The 6,301-nt window shown below is 38.9% G+C and overlaps 1 pseudogene; it reads right to left on the bottom strand.

Annotated features, from left to right (window-relative positions):
• Positions 1-353: 353 nt before the first annotated feature.
• LOC134386091 (splicing factor 45-like) lies at positions 354-1,876 on the bottom strand (annotated as a pseudogene).
• Positions 1,877-6,301: the final 4,425 nt, after the last annotated feature.

The raw sequence follows: 6,301 nt of genomic DNA, 5'->3' as shown, positions 1-6,301 counted from the left end.
CAGGCTTACTCACCTGGGTTCTAACCTCTCAATTTCAAATTTAAACTTTCACAGTCTACAGAAGGGACATTCAACCTATTTTTTGACATTTTATATTATATCAAAACTCAGTGCACATACACACATACCCCCCCACACACACGTATACATAGATGAATATATGACCAAAATAAATAAATTATTCACAAAACAATGTTGAGCCATTGCTATGAGTGATGCATTCAATTTTTTTTTATTGTTGGTCAAAAACCTACTAAATTTATTTTGTAATGCAATTGGGGATCACAAAGTTCAACAATTTTACTTTTTTTATTTTTATTTTTTATTTTATTTTTTATTTTTTATTTTTTTAAAAGGATTTTTATACTATATTAAAAAATCACAAAATAAAAAAGGGATCAATCAACATATATCTTAGAAGTCCTTCCAAGAGTCTCAGTATCCAACAGCCATGGAGGCTGTTGTCTTTCTTCTTTGCTCAGTCTGCAGGTCATTTAAGGATCATCGGAGATGACTTGTGCTCTAGTTCTTAAAATCAAACTTGTTCTGCCAAATCCAAGACCCTGAATTTATCCAAATTGTAGAAACATGCTTTTACCACCCGTCCACCAAAATACCTCCCATTCAGATCAACAACAGCTTTAATTGCTGATTCAACTCTCTCAAATTCTAAAAATATTCGCACTGCTTCATCATCGGGGGCACCAGGAATTTCAAATATCACACATTTTCCAACTTTGCCATATTTTTCACATTCTTCCTTGGTTTCAACTTCCAAGTCTTCATCTACCTCTCCTGCACCAACCATGTTCCTTAGTAGGACCACTTTAGTAGGACACTTAAGTATTTCAGTTAATGGATTTGAATCCGACTTCTTGGATGCATCTTTCTCCATGGACTCTCCCACAATGATCTTGCCGCCCCGCTTGCTGGTCTTCTCCACTGACAATGCAGTGCTCAGCCCCTGCTCATGCTTCCCAAGACCCTGGCCTTCCCGGAAGCCGTACTTCTGCATGATCATAATTATGTGCCACTGTGCCACCCATGTTAGCAAGGAAGGAGTTGCTAGGCCCGGTTGGAGACCTCGGTCTATCCTGTTCCTCGTATACTGGGGGAGGAATAGCAGCTTTGGAAGACTGTGATCGAGGTCTTGAGTCCTCTTCATAAGGAAAATCTCGGGGTAGCTCCTTGTCTTTCTCCACGAGAGAGGTGGGTGGGGCGATAGCAGCTCCACCCATACTTCTTTTCCTCCTCTCTCTCTCATAATCTTCATCTTCATCAGAATCTGGATCTGGTCGCCTTGAAAACCCACTAGCTTCATGTCTGTCTTTACGCCTCTTTTCCCTTTCTTCTATTTCCTTTTGTCGTTCCAGCTCCCGCTGTCTCTGCCGTTCCTCTCTCTGGCGCTTCACTACTTTCTCATAATCATTAGGGAACATAGGATCATACTCGTCTGCTAAGGGAATCAGAACCTCCCCTGCAGAAAAGCCACTGGGAACAGGGTCCTTCAGCCCAGCTGCAACATGTGGTGGTGTGTCCACAATCTGCCGTTCGTCTGAGGAGCCACCTCGCTTTAGGTCAATGACTGGGGCAAGGACTGTACTTTGTTTTGTCCTTTGGCTCTTTGCTTGAGTGAGAGCTGCCTTCTTCACCTGAAGCTGAGACTGCAGGAGTTTGAAGTTCTTGGACCAGCCTTCTGTTTTTGAGTCACTGGTCTCTACTCCCAGGTCGTCGTACAGGGACATCTTTTCCGTTTAATGCGGGCCCGCCCGGCCAACTCTGCCCATTGGCCGCGGCGGCGGCAGCGCGGAGCCGGCCGCACTCCGCGGAAACCCGCCGACGACCGGAGCCCACGGCGGTGCCCACCCTCAGCCGAGCCCGCAGGATCCTCGGCGTCGCGGGGTCAGGGCGCACCTCAACAATTTTATTTTAAATGAAAAGATAATATAATAGAAAGGAAAATACCAGCATACATCACAGGTAGTAAGCCTAAATATTATTTCTTTCAGCTGTACTTTATACATAAATATATGTATGTGTGAATGTGTTATATAGTTACACTACAGTGTGATATAAATTATATTTGTTATTGTCAGTCATAGTCAGAAAAGTTTGAAAGTCACTGATTAAATTACTTTCTAAGGAAGGCCCTACCCATTCTTTCTATCAACTTTTGGCAATTCTTTATAGTTCCACTCTTTGCCCCTCTTTGCTTTTGGGGCAGAGTTTGCATTTCCTAGCTCAAGCAAATTAGATAATTCAGGGTTGTTTTCACCTTAAGCATCTGCAGGTATAATTTGGCCAGTGCATGTGTGTATTAGTCCATTTCTGTAGCTTATAACAAAATACATGGAAGTGGCTAATTTGCAAGAAAACAAAATTTATTGCTTACAGTTTCCGCTGCTGGGAAGTCCAACGTCCAGGGAACATCTGGAAAGGGCTTTGTCCTGGTGGTGACTACATCAACTCAGGGTATCACATTTAGAAATGGCAGAGCAGAGAGAGAGCTCCTAATAAGCTCCTTTTAAAGCCCCCCAACACCCCACCCGCAGACAGCCAGCGGCAACCACCAAGCCACCACAGGAAGTGCCCTGGGCTCCCCTGACCCAGGGTAGTAGGGGGCTGAGGGACCCAGCCACTCCCCACCAGCCACGACCATCAAGCCACAGCAAGAAGGACCACAGGTTCCCAAGCTGAGATGGCGGAGGGTGAGGGCTTTTGCCACACCCCTTGACATCTGCACCCAGCCGGGAAATGACCAAACCACTGCTGGAAGGCCCCTGTCTCCCCTGTGGGAATGAGGGAGGTGCCACAGGCCTCAGTCCTCCCCTCCTCCTTCCTCTTTCTTGCATCCCATTTCCTTCCCCTTTTCCCTCTCCCCCTCTCTCCCAACTGCTCTGCAACAACATCCTAGAATGTAAAAAAATAATAAAATCACATTAAAAAATAAAATAAAAATAAAAGACCTTGGCACCTCCTCTCTCTCTCTCTCTCTCTCTCGCTCGCTCGCTCTCCTGCTTCCTCTCACCATGTGATCTGCTTATACCCATCAGCTCATCAGCTGCCTGCCACTTTCTGCCATGAGTAGAAGGAGCCTGAGGCTCGTGGCAGATGCAGCTGTCCCAGAATCATAAGCCAAATAAACCTGTTTTCTTTATAATTTAATAAAAATAAAAAATAAAGCCCTGAGAATGATGCCCATGACCACCATTAAATCATCCAATGGATTAATCCATTCACTTGGGCATGGTCCTGATAATCTAATCACCTCTTCAAGGCCCCACTTTTCAAGTACCATGATAGATTTTCCACCATCTTAACACTGTCATAGTGGGGACCAAGCTTCCAACACATTAAACTTTGGGAGACACAATTCAATCCATAATATGTGCAGTCACTCTATTACCCAACACCTCAAATGATTGCTCTCCGTTGATGACAGCAGGCAAGTGGAGGCAGTGGCCAGGGATATATTACCATCAAGGGAAGATGTTCTATTGGTTTTATATACAAGCACACGAATCCCTACTGCCTACACAAGTGTTCAGCACACAGAACTCAGTAAATATTTAACACATGGATCATAATTTTTATAGTTTTATTGAGGCATCAGAACAAAGGATACTGAGGATATAGGACGTCTTAGGGTCTGGTTCCCCTTCTTATCAGGGTGCTGTCCAGATACCTTAAAATATATTTCTACTGGGAAGATTTATGTGTATATAAAAGGATATGCAAATATCAAGAATTATGTTGAAAAATGCATCTTGCATTTGAATATTTGACCAATTACAGAAGAAATATTGTGAATATTGCAAAATCGTGGGTAATAAAAGCAGTCTACACTGAGGTTTGAAATCAATTACGAATCTGGTATGAGGCATTTTACACCCACCCCACACTCCATTGTATTCTATTTTATTGAGGTTTTTTATTTTTTAAAAATTTATTACTGAGGTATTGGATGATGAATTCAGAAAAATGATGGGTGTCAGGAAGAAATTATTTGAAAATTTCAAACTGTATCAGGTTATCTACAAAGTAGATAATCTCCACGTAGATAATTGAGAGTTGGCTGAAGATAAATGTTTGTAATTTTGGTGGTGTCTTTGAGAGGGTAACACTCTGAATACTCATCAGGTTGAAAGACCATCATTTTAATATAATTCCTGTATGCTATCATATTTTTTCAATCCATTTCCCAGAAAAAGTGTCCATTGTTATAAAGATATATTGTGTGCATGGCTTGGTGCTTCACTGCCACACACTTAACCTTCAAGTATTGTGAGGACCATTCTTGACTATGGGAGATTGAAATCAAGACATTTTAATTATTCTTGTTTTAGTATATAAGTTAGGAAGGCACATTTAGTTTGACAAGCAAAGAAAAAAAACACTTGCCCATTTTTTTTTAAACCATATATCTCCTTTTGCTCTCTATCTTCTTCTCCACTCAAATACCAGTTAAAATATCCTAGATTAAAAGAAAAAAATAATAGAAAATATTCTGTAAAAATATTATTGGAACAAAATACCTATATTGTATGCAAAAGAATGATTCTGAATCATTTAATAGCTCTTAGAACACCAAACTGTATACGTACATACAATATCAGACATCTTTATCTTAGCCTGGTAGAAAATTGTATTCTGATCAAGTATTTATAATATTAATTCATTTGTTGCCAGGATGAAGAACTAAGCCCTGGGATTGGCCATTTCCATCATTTTCTTTTATAAACTAACTTAATTATTAATTCAATCCCTGGAAATATCCACATTAATTTTACTGCAAGTGGTACATGCCACTTTCAGAATAAAGTGTGTTATCAGTCAGAAAGTGCAGGCTTTTAGAAAGATCAAACACACTACTCACTATTTCATTCAGTAGAAGAATTATAGGCAACGCTGTAATTTTATTTTACAATACATAGAAACTAAGAGTTTTGAAAAAAGAAGTAATAATGTGAATATACGATGTTGCCCAATTCAACATTTGTTGCTTATAAATATTATCTTTTAGTAATAAATATTTTTATTTATATTCCTTATGATGTTTTTCATATAAGCTTCTACAGACTGCTTTATGACCTTTCATTTCCTATTAGAAGGCACTGGCAGGCTTTCAACTTGCTCCATTTCTGGAATGTGTGTCTCAGATATGCAGGTTATTTTGTCAGCACTGAATTTTGTACATTCAGAACACTGGGGATCCTCTGTTAACTAATTCTAATACATGAGGACCTTTTTCACTGCTCTATCAGCCACTAAATTCACAATACTGCACTTCTGTGATCATTCACTATCATGGAGTAAAATGTGCTTTAATACTAAGCTTTATCTATGTACAGATGTGAATTTGCTTCTGTTTAGAAAACAAATAACCATTATGCTGAGATGTCACAATAACATTTTAAAAGATAAAAGGATAAAACAGTTATAAACAAGTTTCAAGTTAGCTGAAAAACAATATACTAAACAGTTGTTTTCAATAGAAAGGACCAAAATGGAAAAATGTATTCTTTATAATCATGTTTGGCAAGATATAAATATCAAGAAACAACTGGTGTTAGATGTCCAAAATCTACACAGCCATTTTCTTAACCAGGCCATTAAATAGTAGATAGAAGAAAAGAGTCACTTGACATGTCTGTTAATTTTTGAAAATAACTGAATGATGCAGCCATTGATTAATTTCCAATTATGCATATGGCAACCAAATGTAATTATTTTTTTTAAATTCATGTTTATTGTATAAAATGTGTTCTTTGCAGAAAAGTTAAGAAATAAAATATACCAAAATGTAGATATCCAAAAATCAAGACAATATTTCTGTGTTTTTCTCTACCATTTAAATAATATGACAAACAGTAAAATACACATGTTTAGAAATGTGGCAGAAACAGTTAGTGCTCACCAAATATTCTATGTGTTTCCCTATAATCTCAGTTCTCCCTTGAAGTGAAGTCAGAATGATGTGACTATTTCTGGCTGAAAGACCATTATCAGAAGTGATATGTGCCCCTTTTGGGGCACACAAGTTAAGAGCCAATGTGTTTTCTTTATTCCTCTATTGCCCGCCACAGGCACCCACCTGTCCATCTAGTAGGTGTCATTACAAGGTGGAGGAAATACACCTAATGTGTACTCAGCTGTATGAGAACTATTTTAAAAAAACAGACAAACTTTTTTTTGGAGTATTAAAATATTCAAATTATAATATTCAACTAGTAGCTGATAAATAATTTTTGGCATAGGTCAATTCAATAATATTTGATAGGGCCTTGTCTCAGACAACAGC

Source organism: Cynocephalus volans, chromosome 1, assembly GCF_027409185.1.
Source record: "Cynocephalus volans isolate mCynVol1 chromosome 1, mCynVol1.pri, whole genome shotgun sequence".
In the NCBI taxonomy this organism is placed as follows: Eukaryota; Metazoa; Chordata; class Mammalia; order Dermoptera; family Cynocephalidae; genus Cynocephalus; species Cynocephalus volans.
This window is presented reverse-complemented; position numbering and strand designations above follow the sequence as displayed.